Source organism: Rattus norvegicus, chromosome 13 (assembly GCF_021556685.1).
Source record: "Rattus norvegicus strain SHRSP/BbbUtx chromosome 13, alternate assembly SHRSP_T2T, whole genome shotgun sequence".
Classification (NCBI taxonomy): Eukaryota; Metazoa; Chordata; class Mammalia; order Rodentia; family Muridae; genus Rattus; species Rattus norvegicus.
Genome location: NC_141546.1, coordinates 420,338 through 440,442, shown reverse-complemented (window position 1 = coordinate 440,442; position 20,105 = coordinate 420,338).

Below are 20,105 nucleotides of genomic sequence, written 5' to 3'. Positions count from 1 at the left end.
TGTGGTTAATATCCACTTTTAACTGAGTATATACTGTTTTCGTCTTTCTGGGTTTGTGTTACATGCTGAGAATGATTTTTTTTCTTGTTCCATCCACATGCCTGCAAATTTCATGATATTTTTGTTTTAAATAGTTGAATAATATGGAATTATGTAAATGTACCACATTTTGCTTATTTATGTTTCAGATGAGGGATCTCTAGAATGTTTCCACTTTCAACTATTATACATAAAGCTGTTATGTGTAACCAAGGAGTGGTACAGCAGGGCCCAGAGGTAGATATAAAACTAATTGTGATAGAAACTGCCAAAATTATTTCTAAAGTGATTGTTCTCCTGGGTATTGAGTAGAGGTACCCATACGCCATATCTTTGTTAGCATTATCTGTCACTTATGGTTTTGGTCTTAGCCATTTCCACATGTGTAAAATGCAATCACACTTTTTATTTACATTTCCCTGATGATTAAGGATGTTGTAAATTTATTTAAAGTGTTTCTTGACCATCTGAGATTCAATTGTTAAGAATTCTCTATTTAGTTCTCTACCATATTTTAAGTGAATTATTTCTGAGTTCTTTATATTTTTGAAATTAGCCCTCTGTCAGATGTGTAGTTGGTAAAGATCATTTCCCACTCTATTTTGTCGTGTTGCTAGTGTCCTTTGTTTTACAGACACTTTCAGTTTCATGAAGTCCCACTTATTAGAAGTTGATTTTATTGTCTGTACGATTGGTAATTAAGAAGTGGCAAACCATGGCAATGTGTTCAAAGTTATTTCCCATTTTTTTCTTCTGTCAGGTTCAGTGTATCAGGTTTTAGATAGAGGTCTTTTATCCAATTGGACTTGAATTTTGCATGTGGTGATAGATAGAAATCTATTTGCATTCTTCTCTTGCAAGGAATCCAGTTAGAACAGCAACATATGTGGAAGATCCTTTCTTTCTCCAGTGTATATTTTCTTCTCAAAATAAATTAATAAATGTGGGTACCCTTGCATTTGGGGTTTAGATGTAAAAAAAAAAATATTAAAATGTCGTCTCGGTTGATTTCTCCTTTGATACATTTGTAATATTTTTCTACATCTTTTCTGATTAATTTCATTTGGAAGTCTCTTTTATTAGATATTAGAATGAACAATTTGCTCAGAATATCTGTATTTAAATCCTTTACTCTGAGGTACTGTCTACCTTTGCTGCTGAGGTTTGTTTCTTGTATATAGCAGAAAGACAGATCGCATTTTCACATCTAGTATGTTGGCTTGTGTCATTTATTTTTCACTAATTTATTTATTTATTTACTTAGCATATTAACTCTCTCCTTAAATCGTCCTTTCCCTTTTCTCAGAAATGGAAGTGTCCCCTTAGCAATAACCCTACCCTAGAACATGAAGGAACTTCTGGACTAGACATATCCTTTCCCATTGAGGCCAGCAAAGGTAGCTCAGTTAGGGGAATGGGATTGACAGTCAGGAAAATTCAGTTATAGCACCTGCTGCAGTTGATGGGGGACCCACATTAATCCAAGCTGCATACCTACTACATATGTGTGGGTGCCACAGATCTATCCCATGATTGCTGTGTAGTTGGTGGTTCAGTCTCTGGGAGCTCCCAAAGATACAGGTTAGTTGACAGAGTTGATCTTCTTGTGATATTCCTGTCCTCTTCAGGTCCTTGAATTTGTTCCACAAATCTTCCAAAAAGACCCTCTGAGATCCATGTAATGTCTGAATGTGAGTCTGTGACTGTGTCTTTTTATTTGGAAATTGAATCTATTTACATTGACAGATATCAATGAAAAAATGATAGTTAATTTTAATTTCTGCTCTTTTCTACTTGGTAGTGCAGGTGGTGGTATGTGTATATTTACTGCTTTTGTTGGTTTGAAATAGTTTCTTTTCTGTGATTTCTTCGATGTAGCTAATGTCCATTTTTCAGAATGTTTCTTATACTACCTTTATAGGTCTACATTTATGAATAGAGACTTTTTTTAATTTGACTTTTTCTGGGAATATCTTGTTTTCTTCATCATTGCTGATTGCTGTTGTCTCTAATAATTCGTAAGTAGAGACCTTTTTGTATTTTAAGACTTTCTTGTAAAGTCTCGTCTAATTCTAATAATGTGCCTTTATATGCTACATGGCTTTTGTCCCTTGAATCCCTTAACATTCTTTTACTGTACTTGTACATTTACTGTTCTTATTAGTATGTGACATAGAGACTTATTTCTCTGTTCCATATTTTGATTATTCTGTAAACTTCTTCTTTAGGTTATAAAAATGAGTTTCTATTGTTTTTTTTTAAATATGTTCTAGGTCTTTGAGCTGGGAATTTTGTCCTTCTATTTCTTATTATTCATGGGTCTTTTCAAAATATCCCAGATCCCCTGTGTATGTGTGTGTATGTGTGTGTGTGTGTGAGTGTGTGCGTGTGTGTATATAATATGTATTTATATATGTATGCATTTATATATGTATATATATATATTTATATATGTGTGTGTATCAGAAATTTTTTAGATTTATCATTTTTAAAATTTTTTCTTGCATTTTCTAAGCCTGTGATCCTCTCATGCATATTTTATATTCTTTTGCTGATGGTTAGGTCTGTAGTTCCTGCTCAGTTACCTAAATCTTTCATAAGAATGATTCCCTCACTTTCTATTTTTGTCACTGCTTCTATTTCCATTTTCTTTTCTTTTTCTCAACAGTTTTCTTTTTTTCTTCCATTTTTATTAAATTGGATATTTCTTGTTTACATTTCAAATATTATTCCCTTTCCCAGTTTCCTGATCATCACTTAGCCCTCCCCCTCCCTTTCTACACGTGTCTTCCCCTCCCCATCATCCCCTATTTTCACCACCCCCAAGACTGGGGGTCCAACCGTGGCAGGACCAAGGGCTTACCCTTCTGCTGGTGCCCCAACAAGGCTACTCACTGGTACATATAAAGTTGGAACCATGATCTGTCCATGTACAATCTTTGGGTTGGGATTTAGTCCCTCGAAGCTCTGGGTAGTTGGCATTGTATTTCTTACGGGGTCACAAATCCCTTCAGCTTCTTCTGACCATTTGCTTGGAAAGTTGTTTTCAGTCCTTTCACTCTGAGATAGTGTCTGTCTTTGTCTCTGAGGTGTGTTCCTGTAGGCAGCAGAATGCAGGGTCCTCATTGTGTATCCAGTTTGTTAATCAGTGTCTTTTTATTGGGGAATTAAGTTCACTGATGTTCAGAGATATTAAGGAATAGTGATTGTTGCTTCCTATTATTTTCATATTTGGAAGTGGGATTATGTTTGGGTGCTTCTCTTCTTTTGGTTTTGTTTCAAGGAGATTGCTTTCTTGCTTTTTCTAGGGTGTAGTTTACCACCTTCTTTTTGGTTTTGGCATTTATTATCCTTTTTTGGCTGGAGTTTTAGAAACTGATTGTGTAAATTAAATTTTGTCATGGTATATCTTGGTTTTTCCCTCAATGTTAATTGATAATTTTGCTGGATATACTAGCCTGGGCTGACATTTGTGTTCTCTTGGGGTGTGTTTGACATCTGTCCAGGATCTTCTGGCTTTCATAGCCTCTGGTGAGAAGTCTGGTATAATTCTGATAGGTCTTCCTTTATATGATACTTGACATTTTTCCCTTACTGCTTTTAATATATTTTGATTGTTTTCTGCATTTGGTGTTTTGACTATTATGTGACTAGAGGAATTTCTTTTCTGGTCCAATCTATTTGGAGTTCTGTAGGCTTCTTGTATGCTTATGGGTATTTCTTTCTTTAGGTTAGGGAAGTTTTCTTCTATGATTTTGTTGAAGATATTTGATTCCTTTGAGTTGGGAGTCTTCCCTCTCTTCTATACCTATTATCCTTAGGTTTGATCTTATCATCCAGTCCTGGATTTCCTGTATGCTTTGGGCTAGGAGCTTTTTCCATTTTATATTGTCTTTGACAGTTGTTTCGAAGTTTTCTATGGTATCTTCTACCCCTGATATTCTTTCTTCTATCTCTTGTATTATGTTGGTAATGTTCACCTCTATGACTCCTGATTTCCTCTCTACGTTTTCTATCTCCAGGGTTGTCTCCCTTTGTGCTTTCTTTAGTTTTCTATTTCCATTTTTAACTCATTGAAGGTTTTGTTCATTTCCTTCTCTTGTTTGGTAATATTTTCCAGTTGTTCTTTAAGGCATTTTTTGTGTTTCCTCTTTAAGGGCTTCTACTTGTTTACTTGTGTTGTCCTGTAATTCTTTAAGGGAGTTTTTCATGACTTTCTGAAAGTCTTCCATCATCATGCTAAAATGTGAATTTAAATCTAGATATTGCTTTTCCAGTGTGTTTGGATATCCAGTGTTTGCTTTTGGAGGAGAACTGGGATCTGCTGATGCCATGTTTTCTTGGTTTCTGTTGCTTGGGTTCCTAGGCTTGCCTCTCACCATCAGGTTGTCTCTGGTGTTAGCCATTCTTGCGGTTTCTAATGATGGCTTAACTTTCCTCAGGGCCTGTGTGCCAGCACTCCTGTAGACCTGTTTTCCTTTTTTCTTTCAGCCAGTTATGGGAACAGAGTGTTTTGCTCTCAGGTGTTATTTGCTTGTGGCAGCTGGCTTTCAGCTCTCCATGAGGGCAGCAACAGATTGCCCCTTCTGCTCCTAGGTCCCTGTGCGCAGGGTCCACAGATGGAACTAGGCATTTTCCTCTTGCATTGGGAATGCAAGAAGATAGTAGTCTTCTCTTGGTTCTCAGGGGTGTCTGCATCTCTGAGGATCTAGCTCTCCCTGCCCATGGTATTTAGGTGCAGGGAGCTGTTTTACCGTTTCTGTTCAGATCCGGGCACAGATATGGACCATGGGGCTCCTGCAGCTAACTCCTCCTTTATTCCTGTGTCCAGAGGCACTATGCAGTTTTCTCTTGTGCCAGGGATGTGGACAAAGGTGGGTAGATCTGGGAGTCTGTCCTACACTGCAGTCTTAGGATTACCTGCACTTCTGAGTGATCAACTCCCTCTTCCACAATAGTTGGGAGCAGGGAGCTGTGGACCAGGATTAGAGAGGTTTGAACCACAGTCAGAAACCAGAAGTGCCTAGTCCCCGTCCTGAATCCACCAGGCAGGTCACTTGGAGCAGAAATGTTGACCTTACTTCTGCTCTCAGGCATGTAGTTGCTCCTGGCAGCTGGCTTTCAGCTCTCCATGATGGCAGCAACCAGAATATTCCTGCCTCTCTCTATTTCCATTTTTAGGTCTTGAATAATTTTATTCATTTTCTTTATCTGTTTTCTTGAATTTCTTAAAGGGATTTGTTAATTTCATCTTTACAGACACCTATGATCTTTGTAAGACTTGTTTAAAGTCATTTTCTTCTTTTCACCCCTTTTGAAATATTCAGGGCATGGTGTAATAAGATAACTGAGATTTCTTGGTGCCACATTGTCCAGTCCATACTTGGTTTATGCTAGCATCTAGTCATCTAGGTTTATGGTTATCATAAGTTTAGGTGCCAATTACTGAGTTCATCTTTGGTGGATGGATTTTTACCCCTTTATTTCTGTTTCTTCTCTGTTCTTCTTGCCTAAGTGGCTTAAATTGTGACTAGTAAGATTTCAGGACCAGTAAGGTGTCTGTGTTGGGCTTTTGCCAGCCTGCATGATCTCTGGGATTTTCGTGGTTCTTGGAAGTAATGAAATCTTTGAGATTCTGAATACGAGTTTGTCCTCCAGGTTTCCAGTTATCTAAGATTTCTAGTAGTGGCCTGGCCACCACTATATCTGGCAGCTTTTGCTGGAGTTGTGTGTTAGGATATGTAGACCAGGAAAGTGATTCTGTGGGGACTCCTGGGTAAACCTTAAGGAATATTAGTTGTCAGTGATCAATGTTACTCCTAGGATTGTTGGTACCACAGTATTTTCAGATAAAGCATGAGTCTTATCCTGGAACTGTGAGCTGCAATATGGAGCCCAAAGAAATGGTTGCTATTGGAGATTTGAGTTCCTAAAACAAGTATGACCTGGAGTAGAGTAGGTGATATAATCAATTCTAAACAATATTTGTCTACAAATTATCCCTACAGAAGGTACAAATTCCAAACAAAGGAGATTGTTTATACCCATGAAAATAGAAAATAATCTCATACCAGCAAATCCAAAATAAGTGTAGGTCCTCTATATATGTTATTTTCCATAGTGCAGTGTTTTTGTATAAATCCTAGAATATACGTTTCTCTTACAGTTTTTGCCTGCTCTTGTGACCTTTAACCTCCTCTTTGGTTGCCTTGTTCACCTGCAAGATGAGTGCTTTTCCTTGTCTTACTGTATTTTGTTTTGTTGTGCATAATCGTTGTCTTTTGGTGACCTGCTCTTTTCTGATAGAGAACAATGACATAGTAGATGTAGAGAAGAGAGGACATGGGAAGGGCTGAGTGAACTGAGGGGAGAAAAAAAACTTGTTGAAACTGTGTAGCTTATGCACTGCATAAGAATCGAATCTACTTTCAATTAAGAATATGATTCTCTCCCCAGTAGCATTTAATTCATTGTAAATATTAATTCATGTACTTACTAAAATTGTTCATTTATCAACAAACCACATGATTAAAGTGATATGAGTATTTCTATAAATTTATTTTTATAAAAAGAGTCAAGGTAAAAATTCAATGAAGCAAGGAAACATTTCACTTCTAATAATGAATGTGCAACGAAATGTGTCAATACACATCTGAAAACAATAAAAATACCCATAGAAACTAATAAAATGAGTAGAAAGCAATGACCAGCACAAACTCTGAGAAGCCAAATTTCATAAGCATTTAACAGCTAACCTAAAGCCATATTTTCCCAAAGATATTTACTGAAAGTGAAAAAATGTAAGTTTGAAACCCACTTGTAGTCTTAGGTAGCTTACTTAGGAAAAAAATCCAAAAAAACCATGCAAAAAATGGTAAACTGAAAATATACATAGCTTCCTGCTGACTCATGAATAATATTACGTTCATTTGATGATGAAAAATGCATCTTAAATTTGTGGCAGGAAGGTGTAAACTTTTGGCTTCATTACATTTAGGAAAATTAAAACCCAGGATCTCATTATGAAGAAACCAAATAATTCCATTATTAATTTATAGTAAACCAGACATTGTAAAGGTACATTAATTAACTAAAAAGTAAATGGGGGTCATTTTATAGAAAAAAATGCAAAAGAAACAGTGGAAACTATCCAAATGAATGAAAAATCCAAGGAAGTTTGGCTGAAAAAATAACGCTAAGATTAATCATCAAGAATAATGGAATATACTGATACATAAAGTCATTTCCAAACAGAATGAATTTATATAGATCTACCTCAAGAGAGTCAGTGTCAGAAATTACAAAACATTTGAATATAAAACTCTAAAGAAAAAATTAGGATAATTAAAAGAAGATCAAAAAGTGTCTTTCAGTGTTAGAAAAATACTTCATGTTTCACCACATAATTAAGTAATAAGAATGCTGCACATAACAATCACCTAACAAAATAATACCTCTTTTCTTCAACTGTAGGCATATGTTTTACTATATAATCTGTATATGTATATACATACACACATATATTATTATTTCTATTAACAGAAATTTGGAAGAGCATGACAAATTAGGAGCTTCCTTCTCTTAAACTTTTAATTCTTATTTGCATATTTTTTGGATATTTCTCAACTATGTAATTTCTTCATTCTTTGTGATAGTTGAGTAACATTTTAACTTGGGGAATTTAAAAGTTTGTCCAGTCCCCTAACAAACCTCATGTGATGAGGCAATCTTGAAGACATTTTTATGGACTGAAAAAAATTGAAAGTGAATTTTGCACATGATTGGATGCTGAGAACTTTGGATCACTTGAAGCTAAGTGTGTGTGTATGTGAATGTGTGTTTGTGTGTATATGTGTGTGTTTCTGTATGTCAATGTGTGTGTGTGTGTGTGTGTGTGTGTGTGTGTGTGTGTGTGTGTGTGTCTATGTATGATAGTATGATGTGTGTATCCGGGAGTATTTCAGAAATATAGCCATTCTTCAAAGAAAGAAAAACCTAGAAATGAATCTGAAGAAGTCAGCAGCTAAAGAAAGATAATTATTGATAATTGAGATAAACTATCACAAAACACAATAGTACATAGATAACTGATACGAATAATTAGTTAAAAGTATTCAACACAAGCATGATATCACATTCAAAATCTAAGTTAAAAAACTAGTAAGAAAGATGAAGAATGGAAATAGTCAAATATATGAATCAGTTGGCTCTGAGGGAAAAAAATTCTACAGGGGGGAAAAAAAACCCAAGACATCCAAAGGTATATCACAATGAGCTAACATGTAAACATTCGAAATTCCAGCTTGGGAAAAGGAAAAGATGGAACATAGGAATAATTAAATAATTTATAATATTTCTCTTTTTGAAGAAATACCAGAGTTTACAAATTCAGACTATATAAATACTAAATACCATTATTTGAAGCTTACCAGAGAAAAATAAAAATAACAGCACATATATAAATAAATTTAAAATACATTTTAAACGAGAGTATTCCCACTGGCTTTATATATACCATTAGAATGTAAAGAGGAATGTACTATGAATAAAATAGTGAACCCATAGAACACAAACAATGACTAGATACCACATTTTTGAAAATAAGTAGAAAGAAACCTTTTTGATAAGATACCTTGTAAACTGATTTTAAACAAATGTCATATAAGTATATAATCATGGAATGACCAATGTATGCAAAGTATACACACTCAGATCCTGAGCCTTATATGCTACTTTTACTAAGATATAATTTTAGTTAGATTATGAAAGGGGGAACAAATTCACAGGAGGTAAAAGAGGAAAAATCCAGATCCAAATGTAGAAACATACCAGATATCAATGGGAGGAGAGGCCCTTCATCCTGGGAAGGCTCAATGCCCCAGTGTAGGAAAATGCCAGGGTAGGCAGGCAGAAGTGGATAGATGGGTGGGGCAGCACTCTAATAGAAGCAGGGGGAGGGAGGATGGGATAGGGGATTTCCAGAGGGGAAACCTGGAAAGGAGATAACATTTGAAATGTAAGTAAATAAAATATCCAAAAAATAAAATAAAAATTAAAAATAAAAAGTTAAGAAACGATTTTGTCTAAAAGTATAAGGAGAAAATAAAATGTCAACTAATACACAAAGATAAAGTAATATTCACTAACAGCAAAAAATATCTGTATGGAACCTTATAGGTTTTTTTTTTTTGTTTTTTTTTTTTTTTTTGGAACCTTATAGTTTTAGCATGAAGGTAAAACAGTTACATGAAACAAGAAAACAGTTTCAGAATGTAACACAATAATGATTTTCTCAAAAAGAAGAAAATGTAATTCAATTATTTGAGACAAAAATCCACACAAATGAGGATAAATATGTAGAAAAATGAAATTAAAGTCAACTTATTTCTTGATGGGCAGGAAAACAAAAGAACATCAGAAAATTCTCCAGAAACCCAGTGAAATAAATTGAGCATTCTAGTGCACTAATTATCCTGCTACTAAGGAGAAAAAAACTGTAGAAATTAACTGGGGTAAAAAACTAGTCTGATCTACTCAGAGAATTCTAGACAAAGAAGAGGTTACATTAAATTAAAATGAAATATAAGGCATGAGTGAGGAGTGACAAAAGTAACAGTCCTACATACATACCTGCTAACATGCAATTGTACATACACGGATAATGTACACTTAACAGGTCTCATCAAGATTGATTTTAAAAAGAAAAGTAACAAAATGGCAATCATTACGTAGCATGATAAAAAGGTCAACAGAAAAAAAATATGGCAAAGTGAAAACATATAATTAACTGATTTAACAATACCTTGAAACAGGAGTTGTTTGTTCAAAAGTCAATATCCAAAAAGAAATCGATTCTTTAACAGTTATGTGTATATCATTAAGACATGGGACGAGTCATGAACTGAGGCAGCATGTGAACAGGCTGTCAGAAACGAGGGAGAGATGTCTACGAAGAGGAAAGCTAGGGTGTGCTTCTTATTATGTTGTCATTCTGTTAGCTCAGTGTAGTATGGAATCCTATGACGGTCATTAGTACTTGTGGCTTAAGGCTTTGCTTTGCCTAATTTGGAAAGTATCTCACTTGGACTCAATTTGACAGGTTCATAATAGTAACTATACCACAGCATATCTTTAGTATGCCTGTATTTTGTTGTTGTTTTTGTTTTGTATTGTTTGTTATTTTAAACCTGGGGCTAAATACTATCCAAACTAAATCCCCAGAACCTTCAAGCTTCTTTTCCTTTTCTGTTTTTTTTTCTCTGTATGTGTGGGTATGCGAACACCAATATGCATGTGAGCATCCATATTGGGGCATTTTTCTTTTATGTGTGGGCCCATGTATTTATAAGTATGTAACTATGTGCATTTATAAAGAACCACTTTGTTGTTGGTAAGTATCTTACTCAACTTCTATCAGTGTAAAACCTTAGGGTAGGATTTTTCACTTCAATACAAATATCCTGATTAAAGGCTAATCAATTAGTCCCACTTATATGCTCATTCTACTCCCTGACTGTGAGCAGTGCAGATGACCAAAGGGTCATTTACAGCATTTGGATGGGTACTGGGGATCCAGGATTCAGTCCACACACTTGTGTGATGATTCATTAAGCCATCCCCTAATCAAGAGGATTATTTTATATCTCCCAGTTGTCATGTTGTGTGACTGAAAATTACCAGGACTTACAAAATAATTTATAATTTTGGATTACCAGTGACCTTATACAAGCCTTGGGCCAATATCTGAATTTGACTAAAATCGGTTGTCCTACTTTGAGGCTTAACAAGATTTTATGAAATTCAGAGGAATAAATTTCTTTTTTTGAAACTCTTTTATACTTACAATTGTTAAAAGAAGCTAGTACTTAGCATTCATGAAATGAGTAGACCTTCAAATAAAAGTTCATGAAATAAAGAGTTTGCAGAGAAACTTCAATGAGGGAAAAGTCATCATATTTCAAATGGTATGGCAGATTAACAGAGACTGAAAAAATAAAAAAAAGAGTGCTTTCAAAATATCAATTTTAGAATGTTGAATTTTATCTAAAGGAAAAATTCCAAAAATAAAATGAAAAACAGCTCAATAGCATCATCATCATCATCATCATCATCATCATCATCATCCAACCTTATGGCATCTGTCTGAAATATACAAAGATAAACTGAGTCAGGAAAAAGAAAAAATAAAATGATGTTTCCTTATTAGCCTAGATCTATAAAAGTGATGATAGAATTCTTAGTTTTAGAGAGTTTTAAATTAATTAAAGATGAACTATGCAACTTCTAACAATCATTAAAGATAGGTAAAATATAATTGGATTAGGAAAGAAAGGCATTAGATGGAACATATAGATTTAGAAGAGAAATCATGACAAGGAAATGAGAAAAATATAGAAGAGGTGTAGTGACTAAGTGAATATTAATGTTAGAAACAAAGCAAACAAAAATTTGACTTCCAAAGTGGCTCATGAATGCACACCATCAAGTTGATGAATTGAGTTTGATCTCTGGAACCACTGCATAGAATAAGAGAACTGACTCCCCTGTGTTGATCTATGACCTCCAAATTCTTACCGATGCATGCCCACACATACCCAAGAAATTAGTGCTATTTTTTCTGTAATGTCAGACATGACTGATATATGTTTTCCAACAAGATCAATGACTTTATTAGCACTGATTAATTTACTAGACATTCAGTACCTAGCATGTTTCCTTTTCTGGAGTGAGTCTTAACTTTAATTAGAAAGTTGTTGCTTACCATGAAAATATGTGAGACATTACTGTTCCCTTTAAGTTTAGCATGCCATACTGGTCATTCTTCAGGTCCATAGATGCTATACCTGGGTAGGAGCATTGGTCATTTCCCTTCTTTGGAGACTTTCATAGTACCTTCTGTTACCCATGAAACCCAGTCCATGAAGAGAAGGCTTTCAGATCGTCTTTATGCAAGTGTTCCATTTTCTGAAGATGTCTTCAAAAATAGGGTCTCTTTTTTTCACCAGACAGTCCATAAAATAAACCATTCTAACCAAAATTCAGAGTTGTGGAGCCCAATCCCAGTGGATACACATACAAAACACTTTTGCAACTAAGGCTCTAAGAAATTGCAAAAGAGAGTGAGGAGTGTAAAAGGCCAGAAGATCAAATTGTGTTTTCAGTCAAATTGTGTCTTACAGTAATGCCAGAAGCTCTACCCCTAAATTATCATCAAAACTAGTGCTTAAATGTGTACTAAACAAGCCCAAACAAATAAAAAATTGGTTCCAAGAGTCAAACTCATTAAAGCAAGTGTTCAAAAATGCCATCGGTTATGAGAATTTGTGAACATTACTGATGAGGTAGTAATTTGGGGAAACTATTGATACCTACTTTTGTCCATTATTTGATAATGTGCATATTATATATACTTATAGAATTAACGTACCACACCCAGTTATATACACAAAGAAATTGCTTATAACCATTACTCAGTAACTAATATATTCATACTTATCACAGCAAATTATATAAATTTTTTCTTACCATTGTCTGATCAAAAAGTAACTATTCATTACTTATGCTCACCCAGAAGACAGTATTCAATTACATGGGTATAAAAAGATGGGCAACAGTTTCAAAGCAAGCATTATTTGCTACAGATTCTTAGCATCTTCTCACATCTACTATTTCCTTTATTGGAAGCACAGACTTTTTTTTTTCATCTTCAACTTGGTTATTTCTTATTTACATATCGATTGTTATTCCCTGTCCCAGTTTCCCAGTCACACATCCCCCTAATTCCTCCCCATACCCTTCTATATGGGTGTTCTCCTCCAAATTCCTACCCCCATTACCGCCCTCCACTCAACAATCACGTTCACTGGGGGTTCAGTCTTTGCAGGACCAAGGGCTTCCCCTTCCACTGGTGCTCTTACTAGGATATTCATTGCTACCTATGAGGTTGGAGCCCAGGGTCAGTCCAAGTATAGACTTTGGGTAGTGGCTTAGTCCCTGGAAGTGCTGGTTGCTTGGCATAGTTGTTCATATGGGGTCACGAGCCCCTTCAAGCTCTTCCAGTCCTTTCTCTGATTCCTTCAACGGGGGTCCTGTTCTCAGTTCAGTGGTTTGCTGCTGGCATTCGTCTATATATTTGCTGTATTCTGGCTGTGTCTCTCATGAGAGATCTACATCCGGTTCCTGTCGGCCTGCACTTCTTTGCTTCATCCATCTTATCTAGTATGGGGGCTGTATATGTATGGGCCACATGTGGGGCAGGCTCTGAATGGGTGTTCCTTCTGCCTCTGTTCTAAACTTTACCTCCCTATTCCCTCCCAAGGGTATTCTTGTTCCCCTTTTAAAGAAGGATTGAAGCATTCACATTTTGGTCATCCTTCTTGAGTTTCATGTGTTCTGAAGCACAGACTTTTTAATGTAGCTCATATCTCTTAATTTCAAGTTGCTCTAATGAAAACAGGCCCCATGTTATAAGAGCAGAAGTTGTGTGTCATTTTAGAGTTATAACATTATAACGTGAGACCATTATAGAGTTAGACATTATAACGTGAACCACATTGCTCCTTTTCATTTTCAGCCCCTTTTGATTTTTAACCTAGACTTAAGTCTATCAATGAAATCTATGACTTCGTTTTGAGAAATACAGAGTAATAATACCAAAGAGACACACTTCTGAAGAACCTGATGAGAAAACTTTACCATTTTGTTTAAACAACTGAAATATTTTCTTCAAAACACAGGGTAAATGAATGTCTATAGTGTTAAACAATTTCACTTAAGTCTTTTAAGGTAAAGAGATCCAATACATGGGAATTCAGAGTATTTATTTCTCAACTTGCCCTACAAATATTCATATGAAATAAAAAGATGAAAACAAACTTAATCAGAGCAGAGATATATGGAAAAATATGCAAATAAAAAACTGACTTGTATTTATATCATGGAGTAAGGGTAAGTTAAATCAATTTAGATAATCAATTAAGAACTGCAACAGAAAAGATGTAACAAGAAATATGATAAAGTCAAATGTCTTAGCAAACCAGGAGATTTGGGAAGTAATAAATGTGGAAATGTTTCAAATAATTATTATAGAGAAAGTTAAGTAATAAGTGAAAAAATATGGAGTAATATAGCAAGAGTAGCATAACATTTAAGTGGGAGGATATACATAATGTTCAAGCAATGCTCTTAAGCAAACATTATGTTTTTGGAGAAAATGGTCATTTATTATAAAAATAATGCAACTTCAAAGAAACAGAACAACAGAAAAAAATAGCTTTGATATTAAATAAGCACTATTGTTCATTTTATTAAAGTGTAATAAGAACAGAAATGATAGAGAATTAGCAATTCTCTATCCAATGGCCAACAAGATGTTCTGATCCTTTAGCCCAAATGAATGTGTTGTAGAAGATCTCTGCTGAATAGAAAGCTCCCTGTCCTCTTTTTCCTTACAGCTTTTGCCTTAGAAAACTTGAAATTGGAATGGTGGTACTTGTTCTTTTGGGCTGTAAAGCTTCAGTAGTCAGAGATCTTTCTGACAGGAAGGGAACTATCCTCCAGATACTTAATGAGAAAAAGATTAGACCCTATTCCACAGTCTCTGGTAAAACAGGGACCTCACTACCACAAGCACAAATAAATAAAAGTCAGAGCCTAATCACATTGATCATCCATCCTTCTGTCCTCTAGCACTTTCCTATAAGTTTGCCAGCCAGGTAGAAAGCCTTCTCTCTTTGATTAGTGGAGCTGACAACACTTTTTGAAAAATCTTGATGCTATGTCTAGTCGTGAACATATTGAACTATTGAGATTGTAATTATAAGACTTTTATTTCCTTTCCTCTATGTATATCCTATAGTATGTACATTATTTTTCTCTTTTAAATTCAAGACCTATGTTTCATATGCATATGTATGTGTATATGCATGTGTCTATACATTTATGTTTGAAAGTTTGTATCATCTCCAAACTTCTGGAAAATTGTAGACTAGCAAGTCTTCAACTGTAAACTATGCTGTAGAGTAATGCTCTAGACTCTGTCACTTTCCATAAACTGTTATTTTTAATCAGGAGAAACCTTCTGTTCCTAGCTACCTGCCCCAATGCTTTGCATTCTCAAGTGAATAACACAGACAAAGCCTTTATTTGATGATAGACCTTAAACATTTTGATTGCTGTGCTACTTCCTAATGGTGGCTAATCTACCACCCTTCAATATTTCAGAATTATTACTTACTAAATTCTACATTCCATTCTTGCTGACTTAGACCCAGTCAGGCAGCCATTTTGGGCCTGCTCTCTCCCAGCTCTGTCATGGTGCTATGCTCTTTGTCCCACACATTCATAAGTGTGGCATCTCTCTTTTCATTCTCTGAGCATAGTGGATCTTCTTTCTCCTTCCTCTCTGTCCGTAGTCCAGGAATTCTAATGGTCCCCTGCCCCTAAATGTTGGCAGTCAGCAACTTTATTTAACAATCCAAACCAACTGGGGCAGTGTCCTACAATGTCTTATGTGCAGATGTGCAGATGTGCAGATTCTCATACAAACTTGATGGCTGGAGATGGACTCTACAAGTTCCCTCTCTCCTCTGTAAGGCATTTCATCTAGGGTCACTCCCTTTGAGTCCTGAGAGTCTCTCACCTCCCAGGACTCGGCTATATTCTGGAGGGCCCTTCCAACCTCAGGAATTCAGTCATTTTCCCCTACCCAATATCATATCATGTTCTATTCTCCCCGCTCACCCTCCCAAGTTCCTCCTTCTCTTCTTCCTTGTGGCTTCTTTCTTCGCCCTTCCAAATGGGACCGAGGTGTCCTCACTTGGTTCCTTTAGCTTGTTGAGCTTTTTGAGTTCTGTGGTCTGTATCTTGGGTATTCTGTACCTAACAAAATCAGAAATAAGAGGAAGACATAACAACAGAGATGAAGGAAATTTTTAAAAAATCATCATTTCCTACTACAATAGCTCAACAAAACTGGACAATCTAGGTGAAGTGGATGGTTTTCTAGACAGATACCACATACCAAAGTTAAATCAAGAGCAGGTAACCTATCTAAATACGACCAAATATCATAAGGAAATAGAACTCATTAAAAACCTCAAAACTATTAAACGTCCGGGGCTAGGTGAATTTTCTGCAGAATTCTACCAGACCTTCAAAGAAGATCTAATACCAATATTGCTCAAACTCTTCCATAAAGTAGAAACAGAAGGAAGATCATCTAATTCACTCTATGAAGTCACAATTACTCTGAACTACAAAAGGACCCAAACCAAAAAAGAAAACTTCAAACTAATCTTGCTTATGAATATTGCTACAAAAATACTCAATAAAATTCTTGCAAACCAAATCCAAGAACACATCAAAACCATCATTCACCTTGATCGAGTAGGCTTCATCCCAGATATGCAAATTTGGTTCAAAATAAGAAAATCCATTAAGGTATTATATAAACAAACTCAAAGAAAAAGAATTATATGGCCATCTCCTCAGATGCAGAAATAGCATTTGACAAAATATAACACCCTTTAATATTAAAAGTATTGGAGGGATCAGAAATTCAAGGCCCATACCTGAACATAATAAAAGCAACTTAGTGCAAACCAATTAAATTAAATATAGACTGAATCTCAAACAAAACAAGGATGACCACCCTCCAAGTATCTATTTGATATAGTTCTTGAAGTGCTATCAGGTACAATAAGACAACAAAAAGAGATAAAAGGATTCAAATTGCCAGAGAAGAAAAAAAGATATCAATATTTGATAATGATATGATAGCATACATAAGCGACACAAAACATTCTACCAGATAACTTCTCCAGCTGATAAACAACTTCAGCAAAGTGACTGGGTATAAAATTGTCTCAAATATATCAGTAGCCTTCTATTATATAAATGAAAATTTAGGCTGAGAAAAGAAATTAGGGGAAAAACTCCATTCACAATAGCTACAATTAATGGAAAATATCTTGCGGTAACTCTGATAGCTGTCTGTATGTAGAAAAATGAAAATAGACCCATATTTGTCACCTTGCACAAAGCTCAAGTACAAGTGGATCAAGGACCAAAAAATCAAATCAGATACACTCAATCTAATAGAAGAGAAAGTGGGAAAGAACCTTGAAATCTTTGGCACAGGGGAAAATTTCATAAAGAGAACTTCAACGGCTCAGGCTCTAAGATCAAGAATTGATAAATGGGACCTCATGAAACTGGAAAATTTCTTTAAGGCAAAGGTCATAGTCAATAAAAAAATTGACAACCAACAGTTTGGGGAAAAAAATCTTCACTAATCACACATTCCATAGAGAGCAAATATCCAAAATATATGAAGAACTCAATAAGCCAATCACCAAAAACAAGGGTTCTTTAAAGTTTCCAATTTTCACATTTAACACAATGTATGATTGAAACAATGTTTAAGAACATTACTTATTTCAGTGTTTGGCTAATAAGCAGACTTAAAGAAAAAGATGCTTTAGTTCATGTAATATATAATTGTTATTTTCAAAACACAGATAGTATATAAGTAATATAACTCTTTAAAATGGTTCTAAGTTGCTTACTTGTACATTTTTTAACTGCTATATTTTGTCAAGCATTCTTTTTTACATTCATTTAGAGATTGATGGTCTATTTGGAAGATAAGCAAGATAGTATGTGTGTTTCTTCAAAAACAACAAAAACTAGGGAATTAGTTTGGAGAAGTCTGTCAGAGTTACTTCCTAATGTTATACGCTACCCACCAGAAAGATTTTGGAACCTCCTGGTGTACACAGCAGGTGAGTTCAAAAGGGAGACACTAAGCTTATCAAGTGTACTCCCTCCTACAGTAGAGACCTCTGGGATGAGATGCTGAATATCTCCTCTCCATCAGGATAATTAATCAATGGGGCAAAAAGTACTATAGTTAATTTGAGTTTCAGAGTACACCAAGCTTTTAATATAAGCTATACAAAATTTAAGTTCTAAATCAAGATGGGATAGAGAAATGATAGGGGTGTAGGAGCAAAGTATGCTGAGCCAAATCCCAGTGAAAGGATACTTTTCTATTTTCCATCTGCTACTGTCTTAGAATAATTTTAAAGATTCAAGTTTAAATTAGTAGGGAGAAAATAATTCATCAATTACTACCCAATATTACTGAAATTTCACGAAAGAGAACAACACAGTAAACAAAACTTAACAATGATTAGAAAGTGTTGTCTGCTTTTTTTAAAGTAGGATATATTATAAATATAAAAATGGCACAAAATTAAGATTCTACTACAGACTAGTAAGCATGGAAAAAATTGAAATAATCTAGTTACTGATTATTGTAAATACGGATTATATAATACCAATATATTATTAGAGAAATTACTACATTCATTTTATAATGTTTTCTACTCTGTTATTCCTTCCCACATTTTCCTCACCTCCCTACCCACCCACTTTATGTTTGTTTTGTTAACTTAAAAATACATAAATGACAACATTTTAAATGTAAGTAAAGAAATATATCAAATAAAAATACATAAATGAATAAAAATTTTAAAAAAGCAAGAAAGGAGAAAGATTCACAAAACCCAATAAATAAATCTCAAAAATAAACGATCAAAAGTCCAATAAGACCAAAAAGAGAAATAGAAAAGAAAACAGGAAGAAGAAGAAGAAGAAGAAGAAGAAGAAGAAGAAGAAGAAGAAGAAGAAGAAGAAGAAGAAGAAGAAGAAGAAGAAGAAAAAGAAGAAGAAGAAGAAGAACAACAACAACCACAACAACAACAACAAGAACAAGAAGAACAAGAACAAGAAGAACAAGAAGAACAAGAACAAGAAGAACAAGAAGAAGAACAAGAAGAACAGGAAGAACAAGAATAAGAACAAGAGGAAGAAGAAGAAAAACAACAACAAAAAGTCAAGCAAAGCAAATTGAAACAAAAGTCTTCAGAGTTCATCATTTATTGACCAGCCAATTATGGGAAAGAGGTATGGTTAATACATTAATAAACCTAGTGAGACTCCTTTGGAAACAGACCAACAGACAAACAAACACACAAAATCCTGATTGTCCTTTTCCAGTAGGTGTCAGTTGCAGATACTTTACCTCATATGTGCTAATATTTATTAATATTAACATTAATATTATATTAATAATATATTTTATATGTATTTATTTATATTATTTTATTATAATATTATTTTATTATAATATTTATATTATATTATATTTATATTTTTCTCTAGCTCGAACCATACAGAAACAACATGCTGCCACACTTTCTTTGACTTCATATGTGCATCAGTCTTGTTGTGTCTGGAAGACACTGGTTTTTTTTTTTGGAGTCATCCATCATCCTGGCTCTTAAAATCTGTGTGCTTCTCTTTCTGAATAAATGTCCCTGTCTGAAAAGAACCTTGAAATGAAGTCTTATATGAAGACTTCCGCTTTAGGACTCAAAATTCTCTCATTCTCTGTACATTGTCCAGTTGTGGGGTTTTATTTCAAGGAATCTTTAAGCAATTGTTGTGTACTTTTGAATAACTTCTTGTATTATATTTCTTGGATTCATTTTCTATCTACTCATATCATACAATTGCATTTAGTTTTAAGTATTTCTTGTGTAAATAGCCAAGGAAATAATCATGTTGGCATGGGAAAATTATATGTATTGTAAGTGTTATTTTCTTCTTAATCAAAAATGTTCAAGGAACAGCCAGTAGTTTCTTTGGTTAAAATTAATCTGTATATTTATATAATTTGTATCAAATTCTAATACTAAAAATTTCACCCATTTTTTCTGGTTTATCAAGAAAGTTTCCATATTGTAGGTGAGATTTATTATGCTTATGTTACTCTGAAATAATTGGATTTAATTTTCATGTTTATACAAATTACTTATAATTTTACCTGCAAATTTTCAGAGTTTCTGCAAACTCAACTTTATTAACCATCCATATTATAAAAAATATGGGGCTGGAGAGATGGCTCAGCGGTTAAGAGCACCCGACTGCTCTTCCAGAGGTCAGTAGTTCAATTCCCAGCAACCACATGGTGGCTCACAACCATCTGTAAAGAGATCTGA